The sequence below is a fragment of the Aulonocara stuartgranti genome (genome assembly GCF_965226115.1).
Source record: "Aulonocara stuartgranti genome assembly, chromosome: 5".
NCBI classification, from domain to species: Eukaryota; Metazoa; Chordata; class Actinopteri; order Cichliformes; family Cichlidae; genus Aulonocara; species Aulonocara stuartgranti.
The window spans coordinates 26,045,689-26,066,236 of NC_138943.1; the positions used below are offsets into that span (position 1 = coordinate 26,045,689).

General features: G+C 41.0%; 1 protein-coding gene across 6 annotated transcripts in view; it reads left to right on the forward strand.

Annotated features, from left to right (window-relative positions):
* The first annotated feature begins 1,649 nt into the window (after positions 1-1,649).
* Positions 1,650-20,548, forward strand: part of dlgap4b (discs, large homolog-associated protein 4b) — a 146,565-nt gene continuing 127,666 nt past the window's right edge. For all 6 annotated transcript variants that reach the window (XR_014276933.1, XM_082534347.1, XM_082534350.1 and 3 more), the window contains exon 1: positions 1,650-1,739. The gene's annotated coding sequence lies outside the window, so the exon portion shown is untranslated. The remainder of the gene's footprint in view (positions 1,740-20,548) is intronic.

A 20,548-nucleotide genomic window follows, 5' to 3' on the forward strand; every position in this document is an offset into this window, starting at 1 on the left:
AAAGTGATCTTGTGTGTGTAAAAGGTAAAAAGTCAACCTTTTAACAAACACTTGTATTTTTCCACAGCTTTAACCTCCTGGGGGACAAAAGCAATCAAACGTGACAAGTGGAAACAGGCCTACAATAAAGCCATAAACATGTAGTGCTCTCGGTGCATTAGCTTGACTAAATCTTCACTGATGTCTCGCCACACTTGCCGTGCCTCCCTGTCTTTCTTAGTCAGTACACTAAGAGTTTGTGCCTCAGTTTGTGAACATCATAATTTTTTAGTACAATGGCTCTAATCTTAATATAAGTCTGTTCCGAGCTGAATTTAGATTAACTGACATAATTACAAAGGCGACAGCAAGAACAAGAGCAGCGTTTGGCCTAGTTAGGCTGCAGACCGTGAGCTGTCCATGGTACTGAATCATTTCATATCTGTGTCTTTTGCTCACTTTCATTTCAGCCTCTACTCTTTTTGCATAACATACAGACTTCATACAGAGGGCGACAAAATTAATTACTTTCCCTGTGCAAGAGAGGCCTGATAAAAACAGATGGGCAGGTCCAGTGTTATTTTCTGTTCATTATGGTTCCCTATCTCCCTAAATGTGGAACATCTATCTCGCAGAAAGGGACTCAGTAAATATGTTGATTCTCTTTTGTCAGAGGAAAGCTCAACTGAAAAAGCTTTTGCATTATCATATAAGAGACGACAGGTTTCTAACGTGCATTTTTGAATGTTTTTGTTGTTGTTGTTGGGGGCCACTGGTATCTATTTATGGTTTGAAACCACAAACTGCTTAAATCTGTCTGTGAGCGGTTTTGTCACATTTAAATTGGGGGATATTTCAGTTTACAGTAGTTGCTGGATGATTCTGAAAATCTGCATTTTTATTGTTAGCTCATTGTGATATTAATAATTCAAAACACTCACACTATTGATGAACAGTAAATAGCCACAATTTCCTCAAATCCATGATAGAGTTTACATTTTCCTATCATGATTACCTTTTTATCCCAGCTGGAGTTTACAGATAAAGCCGAAAGCTGAATTTTTTTTTTTTTTTTTTTGCAGATGATTTTAACTGTGAAAAATGTCGAATCCAGTGTTTTTAGCTAGACTCGTGATTTGGATATAACGCTCAATAAGTCCATTATGGTAGTTAGTTAAGAGTCATCTTTGCAGATGGTTTTCATGGTGATGGATTACACAACTCCAGATTAAAGCCTTTTACTAACTGAGAAGTCAATAGCTCACTTATGCCTCTCTCCCTCTCCCCCCTCTCTCTCTCTTTAGAGTTTGTTGGTTGGTTGCAGCAGCGTCTCAGTCTCTCTCCTCGCTTGCCTGACAGACAGAGGCAGTCCTCCTCTCCTTCTTCTCACCTGCCTGTGTGTCTCTTTGTTCATGTGCCTGTCTGTCGTCTTTAAGCTTAGAAATATAGAGTGAACACAGAGCTCGGTTATGGAGACCACGGTGGACCGGCGTTCCCGCTTTTACCCCCGCGAGAGGCACACAAACTCACCGGACAAATAAGGCGTCAAAGGACGGCACGCCGGGTTTCAGCGGAAAGCGCCTGTCACTGCTAGTTACCACAGCGGCGCTCGCAAGTGTGATCTCCTTCATCCATCCTCCTCTTCCTCGCCGTCAGCACGTCTTGAAAAACAGATGCCCTGCACGGGAAGTTACGGACTAAACACGGATACATTCTCCAAGTCGTCTTCTCCAATTTCCCAGAAGCGCTCTCACCCGAAGGTAAAAAAAAAATAATAATCATTTTTTTAAAAACCCAAAACGGCTCCACAGAGACTAAAACTGTTGATTTACTTGTTGTTGTTTGTGTCTAGGAGCCCACGTATCGCCCACTGAATTTCTCTGTGTTTTACATGTTAAGTCAAATCTGTTAGACAGGAGTGAACATTTCGTCCAAAGTGGGTGGGAAGGTGACTCATGCTGATTCAAAACGCTGTTTTTTGGTTTTTTCCTTTTTTTGGAGCCAGTATTTACACTGCGCCTTTGCGGGTTTAGAAGACATAACAGGCTAAAGGCTATTTCTTGAAAATTCACAGGCGCCCTCATATGATTTGGGGGCTTGCTGGTTTCTGTGTGGTTAAATAAAACAACATGGGGCTGTGGGATGTTTTGATGTGTGCCTGAAATGATTGATGCAGTTCCTCCTCCACAGCTTTCTCAGTGTGATTTTTTTTGGACAGGCACAGAAGTGCTTATTGGGGGTTTGGACTCTGACATTTGACGAGTGGTTAACTATGTTGTAATAATCTGCAGGATTTGTTCACATTTTGTGTATGGAAATGAATAGAAATATAGCATACAACTGAGATAGTTGTAAAGTCTGAGAATTCATTTTTAACAGTTCCTTCTTACAAGCAGTTAAAAGCTTGATTATGGTTTCTCCTTTAAAAATAATCATATTCATGCTATAATTGGGTCATACTTATAATAAGAGCCTTGCTGGAAATCTAATGTATTCACAAGTTTTTTGTCACACATTGCCTATCAAAATCATGAACCTTTTCTCCACCAGCTTCTACAGAACCTGAAACGCCCGACTGTCCCTTAATCTTGATGTTCATTTATCAAGTTTTGTGTGTGTTGGTGACAGCCACCTGCTCCATGACTACTGGGAGCCATACATTTCATGAAATATTAGTTTTTATGTAAATGCTTGTACTGTTTCAAGTGCTAAAAAATGAAGAACGGCTAATTCAGAGATAATGATTTAGCACAGACTCCCAAGTTCCATATTTACAAGGTCAGTTACTCCACAAACTCAAATGAATCACCCATCCGACTGAGCTGAACAGTCCCTTTTCCCACAGCATTGCTGAGTAGAGCCAGCTCATCATACTGAGGATAGGGACGATGTTTTCAGCAAAAGGAATCCGCAATGTTGACTAAAGACTTTGGCAACCTGCAACCTGAGTGGCATAAACAGTAAGAAGAGTATGGCAGTCTCTATTTGGCACCTTAAAAAAGGAGCAACACTGTCAACTGATTCAGAGCCAGCTGTGCTCAGCCAGTAATCAAGATTTTTAATTCAATCAAATTAACTCCGGTGTGGCTGTCCTGCACGCGTAACACGACGACATGAGACAACTTGTAGCGACACGTTGTGCGGCAGCATGCTTTGATCCTTTACTAGGTTGCGGTGTCTTTTATTCCATCAAATTAACAGTGGATTTAGGTCTAGCTACCCTTTTAGTACAGCTTTTTGAGTGACCTGAAAAGCAGCCTAACTGCTGCGTTAGTGGCCTCAATTTGCTTCAACTGTAATAAAAAAAAAATAGTAGGCCATGCTAACTCATAGCCATTTATGTCTATCTTCCCTCTCTTGTTCTCTCGCTCATTCTCATCCACTTTCTCACACACAAACACACACACACACACACACAACACACACACACACACACACACACACACACACTATCCCCACCACCATCACGACCCCCACTAGTATGCACTCACTCAAACTGTGTCTCATCGCATCTCATCACTCTCAGCAGCACTCTGCCCACCCCCCTCGCTTGTCTCCATCACACATGCACGCACATGCACACATGCACAGAGAGAAGCATACCAGCCCTCAGCCATGTTGTTTCATTATCCACTTACCTCACATGTGCTTTAACATGCGTCAAAGCGCCTTTTTTCATGTCATTTATTGATAACCCTGCACTTATTCTGGAGTCGTTGGGGGGGTTTATCTTTGTGAGAACCTTTTGACCTCAAAAACAAGATAATTAATGTCACATATTGTATGGATGGAAACAGTGGGCACCAGAATAGGATTTCCACACCCTGGTGGTATTTCAAGGGCAGGCCGTTTCTAGCTTTGCTTTAGAAGGATGCAGCGGTGTATGGCTTAGGGCCATTTATTATGTATAGAACAGTCCTGTATTAAATATCTGCTCGGTCAGGGGGGCCAGATTACACCATATTGCATCAATGGAGTGACGATGGCAAAAAAATCTTTTCCTTCTTGGGTTTCTGCAGAGAGCCGTGAGGGACCTGTGACTTGTTGAACGTGTGGGCTCGGGGATGATTAATATTAAAATGGAAGTTTTAATGTTAGCGCAGTAAATATGAATTATTATGTTGACTTCCTAGAGGAAGAGTTCAGGACATAAAGCTGATGTCACTGCTGCTGAAGTTCAAGGATGGCAACGTAAAAGGAAGTCTGGTTCGCAAATCAACAGACTCTCACGCTGTAGGAACAGCTAAAGCAGCGGGAGTCTATATTTAAATGGCCTCACTGGAGAGATAAGATGTCGTCATTCCTCCCAGTTGGAAAAAGGGTCCTCAGAGGAAACCGAATCTCTTATATCTTGGTGTTCCTTTTTCTACTTGTTCCCAATAAACCTTTTTAGAAATAGATCACAGCTCTGCATCTATTTGCAACATTGTTTCGGGCTGTTTTGGATTAAGAGTGCGTTAGTGTTGGGGCGGTAACACACACACGCACACATTATTTCCTTGTTTACTTTCCGTAGCAGTTGGTATGTCGTAGCTGTAGTCAAAACTGATTAATGCACATGCTGAAAATCCCAAACAAACCTTTACGCTTATTGCCGGTCTGTTATTATCACACAAAAGATGCCTGTGAGATGTTAGATGACAAGCAACTTTCTTTTTATAATTTACTTGAGATGTGTTTTTTTTAGCAAGAGTGCTGTCAGAAAACCGGATTATGCTTAACAAAGGCTCAAAGTCTCTATTAGTTAGGCCTGATTTGTTTAGAAAACTGCGGTGATACGCAGAAAAGATCATGGAAGTTTTGTTTGCTATTCAAATTGTCATTGTCTGCTGATTACAGAACACAGCATTCAAGAAACCAAAACTGTGTGTAATTTTAGACAATTATCATGTCGGTGTCAGGGCTACATTTTCTTGTTTTCTGTACTTTTTTTTAAAAACTCTTATCTGCTAGACATTTAGATTTCAGCTGTTACAAACATACTCTCTCTAATTTAAACCAAAGACTTGGTTTTACTGCCTCCCTTTTTCCCCAGTGAAATCACAACACCGCACAAAGTAAGATACTTCTGACATCAATTAAAGCCTCCCCTACTTGTCCAAAATGCCGTGCTATCTACTCTAATTAAACCTTACGTCTCACTTCTCCAGAGGCACCAGGCTGAGGAATGAGTGCCAAAGCCCCTTTTCCACCTGCACTGGAGCTAATATCCATGCTAGCCAGGCTGCGGTGGGATAGTGGGGTTGGCACAAGTTCAGGCTGGCCAGGGGGAGCTACACCGCTCAGGCTGTTGTAATTCTGCACACAACATGATGAGCTACTATTGCTGGTGTGATGCCAGGAAAGGCCCATTAACTGTATGAAAAAAAAATCTGTTTTGTGCGATCAGTAGTCAAAGATTTTAGCATGAATTAGAACACTTTTTACAGCGAAGCATAGCAAACATGATGTTTATTTTTCTTTCTACAGGAATCCACAAACCATGAGAAATGTATAAAGTTGTTTTAGGTCTTTGTATTAATAATTCCTGTGTTCAATAGGAATTATTTCCCTTTTTTCCATGTGATGATCAACATGACTGAGAGACAGTCGGTTTTCTTTAAGGTGATCTGGTGACTGTAGCTGGTCACTGAGTGTGATTCTAAGTCTTTTGATCTGTGTTGTAATAATATTTCTGTTCTAGCTGTATGAAATAATTTGCTGTATCCCTCAGCCAAATGGAGAAGAGAGATATTTCTTAAAGACAGTCATCTATTACAAGTGTCAGTGGTGAACTATTTTTAGATTGTAATGCGTTAGCGTTACACACCTCGAGAAGGAAAAATCACGAGGGAAAAGAAATCATTTGACGTTATTAAAGACAAAATAGTTAAGCATTCAAAATGTAATGGTAAAGTTACCTTTTCATTGAAAATATAATTAGATTTTAAAAGGTAAGATCTTTGAAAAAGTGCTAACTACTGGATTTTAGATAGCAAATGTTGTTATTTTCACAAGCAGCCACCCACCCACCCAGCCGCTGCTCTTTTTCCAGAGAGCCACCTAATAACAAGGCTGTTCCACACTCAGGCCTGCATTAAGATGCAGACCCTTCTCTCTCCTGCTCTTTCTCAATGGCCTTAATCCTTTCCTCCTCTGTGCTATGAATGATAGCCTCAGCAACTAGTCTCCTGTCTCTGGCAGGCAAAGGCCCATTGCTTAACATAATGGTGAGAAAATGGCCAGAGTCAAAAGATGTGTCTTAGTGAGAGGAGGTCAGCCTTTCAGCTGCTTAGCTACAGTGTTTGGGGCAAACAGAGCTGTGAACCTGGGGTAAAGAAAGGTTTCCTGTTGCATTGTAGACACACATCTCCTTGTCTTATTTTTAGATTCGGAAATACAAGATTAGTAAGTACAGTACAAGAGGTCAGGAAATTTGCTTATGCTGTGGTTGATAATTTTGTTTAGAATGCACAAAGCAAGCTCTGTCTTTAAATTCAGATCAGATTTTTGACTCTGAAGAATGTTTTCATGAGCAGCTCAGCAGTCGCGTCACACTAGTTCTGTTAATTGTAGCTTAATTCCATTAATAAATATATATATATATATATATATATATATATATATATATATATATATATATATATATATATATATATATATATATATATATATATATAAACACCCAGCACGCCCCTGCGGGTGGTTTATCCTTCAAGCTCGGGTCAGTATCTTAACTGTTCCCAGGACTGCGCTCTTCTGGACAGAGATCTCCGATGTTGTTCCTGGGATCTGCTGGAGCCACTCGCCTAGCTTGGGAGTCACCGCACCTAGTGCTCCGATTACCACGGGGACCACCATTACCTTCACCCTCCACATCCTCTCGAACTCTTCTCTGAGCCCTTGGTATTTCTCCAGCTTCTCGTGTTCCTTCTTCCTGATATTGCTGCTATTCGGAACCGCTACATCGATCACTACGGCCGTCTTCTTCTGTTTGTCTACCACCACTATGTCCAGTTGGTTAGCCACCACCATTTTGTCCGTCTGTATCTGGAAGTCCCACAGGATCTTAGCTCGGTCATTCTCCACCACCCTTGGGGGCATCTCCCATTTTGACCTCGGGACTTCCAGGTTATACTCGGCACAGATGTTCCTGTACACTATGCCGGCCACTTGGTTATGGCGTTCCATGTTTGCCTTGCCTGCTAGCATCTTGCACCCTGCTGTTATGTGCTGGATTGTCTCTGGGGCATCTTTACACAGCCTGCACCTGGGGTCTTGCCTGGTGTGATAGACCCCAGCCTCTATGGATCTTGTGCTCAGAGCTTGTTCTTGTGCTGCCATGATTAGTGCCTCTGTGCTGTCTTTCAGTCCAGCTTTGTCCAGCCACTGGTAGGATTTCTGGATATCAGCCACCTCCTCTATCTGCCGGTGGTACATACCGTGCAGGGGCCTGTCCTTCCATGATGGTTCCTCGTCTCCCTCCTCTTTCTTGGGTTTCTGCTGCCTGAGGTATTCACTGAGCACTCGGTCAGTTGGGGCCATCTTCCCAATGTATTCTTGGATGTTTGTTGTCTCATCCTGGACTGTGGTGCTGACACTCACCAGTCCCCGGCCCCCTTCCTTCCGCTTAGCGTACAGCCTCAGGGTGCTGGACTTGGGGTGAAACCTCATGCATGGTAAGGAGCTTTCTTGTCTTTATGTCAGTGGCTTCTATCTCCTCATATATATATATAGATATATATATATATATATATAGATATATATATAGATATACTGGTAATATAACCAATATTAGCGATTTGCTAATATATCTATATTTATAGTTGCTTATAAATGAAATTTAAAAAGTATATTAAAGACAAGAAACACCCTTCAACTATGCACTGAGGTTTGTTGTTCTTACAGTTTGTCCACCAGAGGGCTCTCTGGGACCTCCCTGTTGCAACATGTGTTTGTAATGCCACAAAACAACAACCAGCTTGTCATATAATCTTAGTAAAAACTAGTAAGTAATAACTACACTCAAGCAATGCTAGAGAAATCTTTTTGTGTATCTAAAGGATAAAAAATGTCAGCCACGATATTATATTTTTACATCACCAAACATCGATATCAGTATTGGTCTTAAAATTCTTATATAAAGCAGTTCCCCAATAAAAAGCCACACCTTACCCACTTTGAGCTGTTTGTTAGGATCTAAGTTATATTTTTGTGATAGGAACAAAACTGGTATATTTTATGTATATTTTATGTATATGTACGAGTAATGTTCTTCAGATATTACTCATGAACATAAAGCAAATCAATGTTTCTAAAATTTATGTTAGAAATTAAACTTATTATATTATAAAGAAACTTTTTTAAGACAACAGTACAGTTGTGGACAGAAGTCTACATACTCTCATTATAGGCATGATAATTTGGGTTGTTCAGTAATTTCTTTTATATCTTCTTTTCCAGAGTGGCATGATTGTTGGATGATTTTAGTGTATAAGTTTGAATATATTTTATTTTTAGTATACAGATACTCCTTTACAATTCCACCCCAACCAGATGCTTTTGGGTTTTGGTCAATAAGCTTCCTGCACAATTCTAGCTGGATACTTGACTACTCTTCTTGACAGTTTGTTTAAATTAGTTGGTTTCTTGTGAATGTGTGGAGGTGCAAATTTCAGTCTAGCCTAGAGATGTTAATTTTAGAGCGGTAGCTTCTTTCTTGATCGGCACCCTCTTACCAATGTAAATGGTAAACGGCCTGTATTTGTATAGCGCTTTACTTAGTCCCTAAGGACCCCAAAGCGCTTTACACTACATTCAGTCATTCACTCATTCACACACTGGTGATGGCAAGCTACATTGTAGCCACAGCTGCCCTGGGGTGCACTGACAGAGGCGAGGCTGCCGGACACTGGCGCCACCAGGCCCTCTGACCACCACCAGTAGGTAACGGGTGAAATGTCTTACCCAAGGACACAACGACCGAGGCTGTCTGAGCCGGGTCTCGAACCGCCAACCTTCCGATTACAAGACGAACTCCCAACTCTTGAGCCACGATCGACCCAATGTAAAACTCACTTCACTGTGGACAGTGACACTGTCACACAGTGAAAAATTCAATTAGAGAACAAAAGAACAAGCAGAGAGGCGGCCCACCTCTGTGTTCAATTTACTTGTTAAATCTACTCACGATGCCTGAGTAATCATCTCTCCCTGTCACTTACACATACAAAGACACACTCAAGTACATACAACGTGTAGAGAATGGATGTTTAATATTGTCTCTGTTGGTTGTGCAATGCGGGTGGCTAACCATGAATGTGTTTTACAGTTACACTCACTTTGTAACAAGAGTAAGGTGCTGTGAATCGATAAGGGTACGATGTCACATATTTCAAACATGCTTACAGAAACATAAGATAAGATAAGATAAGATAGAACTTTATTAATCCCTCGGGTGGGTTCCTCTGGGAAATTCGACTTCCAAAAAGCACAGCAACGACCGAAGTTACAGTTACAGAATTGTTATATATATATATATATATATATATATATATATATATATATATATATATATATATATATATATATATACACATACACATACACACACACATATATAAATACAGAGACAAATATAAATAAAATATACAGAGGGGATAAATAGAATAAATAGGAATAAAAAATAAAAACACAAGTGAATTGCACATTTCAAGTATTGAGTCTATTGCACTGTTGACTATTTACAAAAAGTATTGCACAAGGTATTGTACAGTGAGGTGAAGAGGCACTACAGCTTAGTTGTTCCCCCCTCCTTTGTCCTCCTGTTTCCCCTCCCTCTCCCCTCCAGAGAGGAGTTAAACAGTTTGATGGCGTGTGGGACAAAGGAGTTTTTAAGTCTGTTAGTTCTTGTCTTGGGGAGAAGCAACCTGTCACTGAACAGACTCTTCTGATTGTTTATGGCCGTGTGCAGAGGATGCCCAGCATTGTTCATAATGTCCAGCAGTTTCTTTAATGTCCTTTTCTCTGCCACTGTCACCAGAGTGTCCAGCTTCATGCCGACCACAGAGCTAGCCTTCCTGATCAGTTTCTCCAGCCTGGATGAGTCCTTCTTTGCTGTGCTGCTCCCCCAGCACACCACAGCATAGAAAAGTACTCCAGCAACCACCGACTGGTAAAACATCCTCAGGAGCTTCCTGCAGATGTTAAAAGACCTCAGCCTCCTGAGGAAGTACAGTCGGCTTTGGGCTTTTTTATACAGGTGCTCTGTGTTGCATGACCAGTCCAGTTTATTGTCCACCCACATGAAGTGTTACGTTCCCCTGAGGGGTCTAGGCGGGGAGGGGGAAGTAACAAAAGTGACCGGGTCAGAAAAAGGAGTCAGGGAGGCAAAACAGTTAAATAAAACAGTTTTATTGAAGTAATTCAACTAAAAGAGACGGACAAGCCGTTATCACCATAAAAGAAACAAACAAAAACTCAGGCGTCGGTCAGTAAGGCAAAAAGTCAAAAGGAAAGCGCAGCTCACTAGCTGGAAACCACAATACACAGCTCACTAACTGGAAACACCACAAGACACTCAGCTCACTAGCTGGGCCCACACAAAATGGCACTCTGGCCCAGAGCTCACCTTTCCCTGGGCTTAAATCTCCTTGATTACTGACGAGAATCAGCTGCACAAAAGGTTTCATCTGTGAAAGAAACTGGGTGATCTCTTTCTTTGAACTGGGATTGCCTGTCTTTTCTGTGGATGTAGTTGATGTACAGTAGTAGAGAGGAGTTTCTAGCTGTACACCGAGGTTCCTATTACTGCCCAAAAATGAAAACGAGATTTTGTTTAATACCTTAGGAAAGTGTACCTATTAATTAATGTCTAGAAGAGCTGATGGTATCAAATGGCCTGTAAATGGATCATCACTGGCTTGTGGCAAGGAAGTTGGTTATAAAAACATATCTAAGATTGTTTGGCAGCAAATTAAAGTGCATGGAATCCATGATGGATAATTGCATTGTTACAGTGGGCTGACTTTTTGCCACCATTTGTAAATTAACTAACACAGTGTGGCACAAATTAATGACGCTGAAAAGATTCAAGGAGCCAAGCGGCAGAAGAATATGGAGAACGCCTGGTTTTCCTCACTAATTGCCTGACATAATGCTAATTGAGCTGCACTCTGCTGCTGTTTCTGTTACACAAGACATGACTTATTAGTTGCCACATCACAACTGTTTATACCTAAAGAGGTTTTTCTGATTAGTTTATGCAGCTCTTGAGAGTGATTTAGGGTCTCATTTCCAAACTCAAACCAGAGTGTTTTTCCTAATGAGAGCTGGAAATGGTCAGGTTGATAATTATCTGGATTTGAAACGGTCTTATCCAACGAGGTGACTGATCGACTCATCTAGCTCGTTCGCACGAAAAACAGTTGTCGATTAAAAAACGATCTTTCCAACCAGGATTGCGGCAGTACAACAATTAGCCAATCAGCACAATGGGTGGGATTAATACTGTTGTCAAGTTGTTGTTAAGAGTTCCCAATCTGTGATGCGCTACAGTAATAATTGCTTGCGTGTTTTGGACACCCCTGAGGCGTGTCTATTGACATGAAGGAAATGAAGGAACAAGCGGAACTGTTTTACTTCGTTCCACTCCACTCTTTAAACCCTTGCAAAACCTGTGTGCTGAGACGGTTATGCCTCAGTGTGTACTTAGAATAACATTAATTCAGGGTTGATAGGCCGGGCTCAAGTGATTGGTTAGGAGAAATCAAACCCCCCGTCCTCCACAGATGTTGTTTTGAGTAGACGCAGGAGATGGAGGCAGAGTGTAATAAATTCTGTTTGGTAAAAGACAAGCTTAATAAAACTTTATTAAGTGCTTCTTTATAACATGTGATTGTTTATGTAGTCTAATCACTGTAGTCAATGCTGCTTGCATACTGAATAGATGGTATGTTGCAGTTTACGTGAGCAATGTATTTGGACCAAAATGAACGAAATGTAATGAAATCCAGCCTTACACCTGTTGTGTTCACTGCTCTTTTTTATTATTTTCACCTTTTGCTTTGATTCTTTATTCATTCTTTTTATGCTACATTATCTACGCATTCTTTTGGTCTGTTGTGACATTTCTTTCCTTCCTTGAATTTTTTAAGGCGCTTTAATACACCCAGTCTTTGAAATATAAATAAACCTGCCAGGCCAGTTGTTCTGGAGTAATTATTGGAGTCCTCTGCAGCAGAGACCTGCAGGTGACTCATAAAGGATATCACTGAGTGAGAAGAAAAACAGGAAAGCAGGAAAGGGAGAATAGTGCAGATAAATAGACAGGCACCGAAACTGCCAGGTTCAGAAGCCAGCTCTCAAAATAAAAAAACGAACGAACAAAGATGCGGCAGAAGCTCTTGAGACACACACGTATACTTAATGGAGTGTATTAACAAATCTGCATATCAGGGCAATTTCCTTTAATCTGACACAACTGATGTCAGATTCATATTCAACAAGTCATTGTTTTCTCTCATTTTTTCCTGCAGTCACGTACAAGCACAATTTCTTTACTTTTCCAGCTGACGACATCTTTCAAAAGGCAGAATGCAAAAACAGATCATCGAGTTGTCTTTAAAAAGATGACAAGTTACTATTTGGTCATCAGTTTGTTGTATTTATACATTTCTGCAGACTGCATGATATATTTGCACAAGAGATTTTCTCTCTGTCTGGCAATGTTTGTCTGTCTCTTGGTGCACCACTGTACTATCTAAATGTGCTAAATGCAGTAAACATAATTACTATTATACCATCTAAATCAAATTTTAGCATTGTCGTCATCCATCTTCACGTGCGCACTGCAGCCCTGAAATTTTATAGACATTTACAGTGGGGCAAAAAAGTATTTAGTCAGCCACCGATTGTGCAAGTTCCCCCACTTAAAATGATGACAGAGGTCAGTAATTTGCACCAGAGGTACACTTCAACTGTGAGAGAATGTGAAAAAAAAATCCATGAATTCACATGGTAGGATTTGTAAAGAATTTATTCGTAAATTAGGGTGGAAAATAAGTATTTGGTCACCTCAAACAAGGAAAATCTCTGGCTCTCACAGACCTGTAACGTCTTCTGTAAGAAGCTTTTCTGTCCCCCACTCGTTACCTGTATGAATGGCACCTGTTTGAACTCATCATCTGTATAAAAGACACCTGTCCACAGCCTCAAACAGTCAGACTCCAAACTCCGCCATGGCCAAGACCAAAGAGCTTTCGAAGGACACCAGGAAAAGTATTGTAGACCTGCACCAGACTGGGAAGAGTGAATCTACAATAGGCAAGCAGCTTGGTGTGAAAAAATCAACTGTGGGAGCAATCATCAGAAAATGGAAGACATACAAGACCACTGATAATCTCCCTCGATCTGGGGCTCCACGCAAGATCTCATCCCGTGGGGTCAAAATGATCATGAGAACGGTGAGCAAAGATCCCAGAACCACACGGGGGGACCTGGTGAATGACCTGCAGAGAGCTGGGACCAAAGTAACAAAGGTCACCATCAGTAACACACTACAACGGCAGGGAATCAAATCCTGCAGTGCCAGACGTGTTCCGCTGCTGAAGCCAGTGCATGTCCAGGCCCGTCTGAAGTTTGCCAGAGAGCACATGGATGATACAGCAGAGGATTGGGAGAATGTCATGTGGTCAGATGAAACCAAAGTAGAACTTTTTGGTATAAACTCAACTCGTCGTGTTTGGAGGAAGAAGAATACTGAGTTGCATCCCAAGAACACCATACCTACTGTGAAGCATGGGGGTGGAAACATCATGCTATGGGGCTGTTTTTCTGCCAAGGGGACAGGACGACTGATCCGTGTTAAGGACAGAATGAATGGGGCCATGTATCGTGAGATTTTGAGCCAAAACCTCCTTCCATCAGTGAGAACTTTGAAGATGAAACCAGGCTGGGTCTTCCAACATGACAATGATCCAAAACACACCGCCCGGGCAACAAAGGAGTGGCTCCGTAAGAAGCATTTGAAAGTCCTGGAGTGGCCTAGCCAGTCTCCAGACCTCAACCCCATAGAAAATCTGTGGCGGGAGTTGAAAGTCCGTGTTGCTCGGCGACAGCCCCAAAACATCACTGCTCTCGAGAAGATCTGCATGGAGGAATGGGCCAAAATACCAGCTACTGTGTGTGCAAACCTGGTAAAGACCTATAGTAAACGTTTGACCTCTGTTATTGCCAACAAAGGTTATGTTACAAAGTATTGAGTTGTATTTTTGTTATTGACCAAATACTTATTTTCCACCCTGATTTACGAATAAATTCTTTACAAATCCTACCATGTGGATTCATGGATTTTTTTTTCACATTCTGTCTCTCACAGTTGAAGTGTACCTCTGGTGCAAATTACTGACCTCTGTCATCATTTTAAGTGGGGGAACTTGCACAATCAGTGGCTGACTAAATACTTTTTTGCCCCACTGTACCTCAGTTGATTGGAAAAAGGTTTGCGCAATGTCCAACTGAGGCCATGTAACAGGGAGTGGTCTTTCTGTGTCATACTTCTGTGTGCTCTACCCATGCTTAAACCTAATGAAACTTTTCCTCTTAGACAATGTCTGCAGCAGACACTCTCCTTATGTGTGCACTGCATACGAGAAAGGGCAATTTCCCAGTGTGATTATCCCAACCATTATCAGTATGTTGGCATGCTGATGTTAGTATTTAGGTTGAAGCACTGCTGCACCTAGGTATAACCTCACAGAGCTGTGGCTGTAGAGTCTAATGTAAATAGTTGCATTTAGCAGCCCTTATGCATCTGTTCTGAGTATTGAGGAAGACTAACAAGATGTTAGCAGCAGATCATTTAAGTCCTGGAAGCATTAATGGTTCAGACTTGTTTTTCTAGCCCATCCTTCAGTTCCTCAATTGGAGTCATCACCTTGAACTCTGTCACGTGCCGCAAACCATTGTTTAACAATGGTGGCTGTGTGGCACTGTGCATAAAACTTTAGAAAGAGCCAGTTAATATAAAGTGGAGTTTGTAGTTTGCAACAGCGACTAAATGGCTTATATCTGTCAGAGTAACAGCCACATGAATGCTAAAACCCAAGGTCTCTCTGCATAGCTTGCATACCTTCTTCCCACAGTGCATCCTGTTGGCATCTCGTCATGAGGTTAGAGAATACACACAGCTAACAACATCATTTCAGGTAAACATTATTCATCAGACCAGACCACCACTCTTTAATTCCTCCATGTTCCCACTACTCTTATACCCACTGTAGGCACTTTCAGTGATGGACAGGCGGCAGCATGGGCCTTCTGACAGGTCTGCAGCTGCAGCTGGGAATAATTACTCCACACAGGAAACACCCTACAAGACCTGCCATGTTTACAATAGTCCAATTCAATACAATTGCAGTTGCTCAGTTCCTTGCCTGGACACTTAACTGTTTTTCCAGCAAGAACTCACTGTTTACTTGCTGCCTTATATATATCCTATCCCTTCAGGTGCCACTGTCAATAGATAGCTAATGTTCTAATGATAACCAGTATATATTTATTTATTTCTCAATACATCTAATTTGCCCTAATCATGTTTACATTACATGTTGCTCCTAACTAATCATTGTCAAATAGACAGACAACTTTATATCTGTGATCAGTAAAAATGAACTGAGATGTTAGCTAGGCTCATGTATCATCCGAGCTTCACTTCTGCTTTTTTTATGATTTCGTTTTTTTAATACATCAGTCTGTTTTCAGACACACTGGACCCAGTGCATCCTCTTTAACCAGCTACAATAGAAAATATGATCACTTCTTTGAAAGTAATATCAAATGAAAACTTTGGCCTTCTAAATAACCTCAACCGTCATCAACCATGTAAAATAAGCTGAACTCTTAGTTTGTAACTTTAGCCATGCATCCCCTACTGCTAATCCAGTCATAGAGGATTAAGCAGGTTATCTATGCCATGGGTCATGGGTTAGTTTTGATCAAATGGCCTGAAGTGACCCTGGCTTGTATGAGAAGAGTGGAGCTAATGTTATTTCATCTTTATTTTTCTTTTTTTGCTGCGTCACCGCGGGTCAGCACTGGGGAGCTAATTCACACTAACCCTTCTCCGTCACTCTCATGGGGCTGAGTCATTGATGACTTGTCAGTGCATTTGAGAAGTTGTGAAGGGAGCAATAAGCCCTCTTGGCACTACAGCACTAATCATATTACACTTTGTATTGCACCAACACCAGCAAGGATAAAGGCTCCCGATACAATATTTCTGTTAAGAAGCAATAAAGTATAATTGTGTTAAGAATCAGGTCTGTGTTGATGATTATGTAAGGTCAAGGTCAAGGTCAAGGTCAGATTTATTTATATAGCACATTTCCAACAGCCGATGCTGCACAAAGTGCTTAACAATAACAATAAAATTAAAAACTACAGATCTAATATTAAAGGGGAGACTATTCCAAAGTCTGGGACCTGCCACAGAGAAGGATCTATCACCACGAGATTTGAGGTTAGTCCGTGGAATGGACAACAATAGTTTTGAACTAGATCTCGTGGGTTTTCCTGGAGCATAGGCAGAGAGGAGCTCTGACAAGTAGGGGGGGGCTCGGGCGTTGAGTGACTTAAAAACAAAAAGTAAGAGTTTAAATTGGATCCTGTAGGGGACAGGGAGCCAGTGTAAAGAGGCTAAAATTGGGGTTATATGCTCTCTCCGTTTGGTACCGGTTAGCAGGCGAGCAGCAGCATTTTGAACCATCTGAAGGCGATGGATGGTGGCATGATCTAGGCCATAATCCGGTTGTTCAGTCTGACGTCACTAGCCGTGTCTGGGTCTAAACTCTGCTGCAGGTCCATATATCAAACGATCACTATGGCATTACTGAGAGTTGAAAAACTGTCTAAAGTCTTTCATCTTTAATAAAATGATCAGCGTTCTGCTCTACCAGGTGTAAGAATTGAGTTTAACATCCAGGCATCCATGAAAACGGAATTTATGACATTTAACGGAGTTAGAAGTTAGCAGGGAGTTAGCTCGCTAGCTTCTATCTAAATACAATATAGCATGTCCTGACTGCGGGGTTTTGGAAACAAATTAAAACGTACAGCTCTGCTATCACTTCCAGCATAAATGAAGACAGAAAACTAAACAGCAGTGACGTTTGTAGGGTTACTGAAGTTGGGCTAGCTGGTATATAATGATGTGCTAGGTGACCGCTAGCGACACAGCTATGTTAGCATAATATAAACAAGCTAACTTTTTTTCCACTTGATAAAAGTTACCATGAGTGTTCTCGGTGGTCAGGAACAAATGTAATCGCATGGCAGGATGCTGTAAAAGGACCAAACTTCAGCCAGGAGAACAACTGAGATAATCCATCCACAATACGAGGTTAGTCATTCATATACTGCTGCATAGGCTGGGCTGTAGTTACATCCTAAGGTTTTAAAGACTGAGCTTAAATAAATGATTAGTGGTAATAAAAGCCGAGGGAGGTCAACAGGGATCACTGACTGTTTTAGGAGCTTTTTGAGATCAAATAGAAGAAAATACATAACATTAAACATGTTAACAACACAAAAGCCATATTAAACGCAGACTACTTTAGACCCGGAAGTAGGATTCGTCGCGTCATCACTGAACAACCGGATACAATGAATTGCAGTAGTCCAATCTGCAAGTAAGAAAAAGGTGGATGATACGCTCGAAGACGTCAGCCGGAAGGTATGGCTTTATCCTGGCTAGCTGTCTTAGCTGAAAAAAACAGGACTGAACTACTGCACTCACCTGCTTATTCAATTTAAAAGAACCATCAATGTAAACTCTGAGGTTTTTTACATGTGTTTTACAATACGAGGAGAGGGTACCCAACGTGCTGTCGATATGATTGAAATTGCCAAAAATAACAACCTCAGTTTTGTTTTCGTTTAGCTGTAAAAAATTTAATGATAACCACTGTTTAACGTCGTCAAGGCAGCGTAATAAGAGCTGCGGTTGATCTGATCCTGATTTTAAAGGTAGATAAATCTGTAGATCATCCGCAAAGCAATGAAATGAAATGCTGTACCGCGAGAAGATGGAGCCCAATGGCAGCAAATAGAGTGCGAAGAGGGCGGGACCCAAGATAGAGCCTTGAGGAACGCCGTATTTAAGAGGAGCTAATTTGGAGTTGTGGGGGCCCATATTGACATAAAAGAACCTTTCTGTCAAGTAGGAGCGAAACCACTGAAGGGCAGATCCTTTTAGGCCAGCATGCGATTCTAGCCGTGATAACAGGATGTCGTGGTCAACCGTGTCAAAAGCTGCTGACAAGTCCAACAGTAAAAGGGCAGCAGGGCTGCCAGAATCCATAGTTAAGAGAATATCGTTAAAAATCCTTAAAAGTGCTGTCTCAGTGCTATGTAATGATTTAAAACCAGATTGAAATTTTTCTGAGATCATATTAGAATCGAGGTGTGCCTGCAACTGTAGATAGACCACTTTCTCCAAAACTTTAGATAGAAAAGGAAGCTTTGAGATGGGCCTGTAATTAGACAGAACAGTTGGGTCCAGGTTTTGTTTTTTAAGAAGAGGCTGAACTACAGCTTGTTTGAAGCATAGTGGGACGCAGCCTGTAGTAAGGGACGTATTAATCAATTTCAGAATAAAAGGGCCAACAATATTAAAAGTGTTTTTGAGCAGACTCGGGGGAAGAGAATCAGAGGGGCAGTGTGATGATCTTAGGCCACTAACTATCGCGGTCAGGTCCTTAAGGGAGACGGGATCAAACTGCTCTAAGACAGCTGAACACACAGGAGGAGGGCTTTGAACTGAGACAACAGACAACGAAACAAGGGCCCTAAGGTGTGCAGGCTATAGCTGTTTTTTCAATTTAGCAATTTCTGTACATTCTGGGAAGCTTTTCCGATGTGAGAAAAACTTGAATACACTGCATGAAAGCATTGTTGCCCTTGACCTGAGTTGGACTTGTATTAAAGAGTGAAAGAGTTCAGACACATACCAACAAGATAAATGTTGTCAGTGATGCCAGACAAACTGCAACGAATTCAAAAATTGGATTACCAGCACACTGATGCCAGAGCCAGAGTTTTGTGATGGTTGATGCTGTATTCTAACTCTAACAGGCAAAGAAAGAAAAACATGCCCTTTACTTGATAGTTTGCTCTGCTCTCTAAGACGTTACCATAGCTTGTATCTTGGGATCTATTTGGTCTCTGGATGACTTTATTAGAGTTGATGCTCTGACTGATGCACCCATGGTGGAGGTTATTATGCTTTTATCAGTGAGTCATAAAAGGTACAAGCAAGTAATGAACAGCAGTACCACACAATAAAAGAGAAAACACTTTATAGACAAGTGCATTCGATATACGATCTCTTGGGCTCCGCCAGTGAACGCTCCACAATCACAACCTGGTTTTTAACTCTCGGATTCATCAACATCTGTGACTAACTAAAAAAAACTGTTTTTGAAGACTGTGATTGTGTTATAATTGCATCATTTTCCACCCCAAAATATTTCATTTTATATCAGGTGGAAATTTATTTATCTGATTACCTACCCCCTACCAGCAACGGCATTAAGTAAATGACGGGAAAACACAAATTCACACTCAGTTTAGTTTATTTGTGATATTTCTTCCATCTAAGTGTGTGTAGACTAAAATAAATGTGCCGTACACGGTATTGACTTGTTGTCTATTTTATAAATAAGACGATACACACTGAATAGCATACTGAGAAGAAAGAATATTAGTGCTGAGTGTTTTGTTAACCTTAAAAGTGCCGTCTGATCCAAACCTTGTGTCGTGTGGCAGCAATAATACACCCTGGTGTCTGTAATTTTAAATAGGCTTCATCACTGCGAGACAGAAGTTCATTTCAAAGGAATGAATCACTGTGGTAATAATGTTTCCCTTAGTTCTACTGTGAATTGGTGACATTTCCAATATTACTGACATCTTGTCATGTCACTGTATTGTTTCCTGCCATCATATGAGTCACGGCGCCTTCATATTAAATGCCCATGACCTGATTCTTTATTTTCATGCTCTATGTGTCAACTTAGGCAGGCGTACCAGCTGCATAGCTGCATATAGCCAGCTTGTATCTGGCCTATTTAAGATAATGCCATTACTGAGCAGATTATAATGAAATCATATTTGACCAAGAGCATTTGTTCGTACAGTAAGATGAAAAGAAAAACACAATCTCTCTAATAGAAATAATACATTACTGTAGTACTAGTGAGCTGTATGGTTGATGGTCTATGGCTGTCTTATCAGTATAATCTAACACTGTTATTTAACTCTGACAATGATATAAAAAGGAGCAAGAGGGAGGTTAGTGAAATTAGAGAAAATTACAAGCGTAAGGAGCATTTTCCTGTACAACAACACTTTGTGTGGTTAACTTAAATTTTTAGAATGAATAATGTGTTTTAAGACTTGAGGAGTTATATGAAACCAGAGTTATTTCAGTTGATCTTGAGAGGCTGCGAAAGTGTGTACAAAATATCAGTCCATTCAATAGTTTCTGAGACAAGAGCGCACTGACTGAAACAGGATGGTCATTGTTACCTCA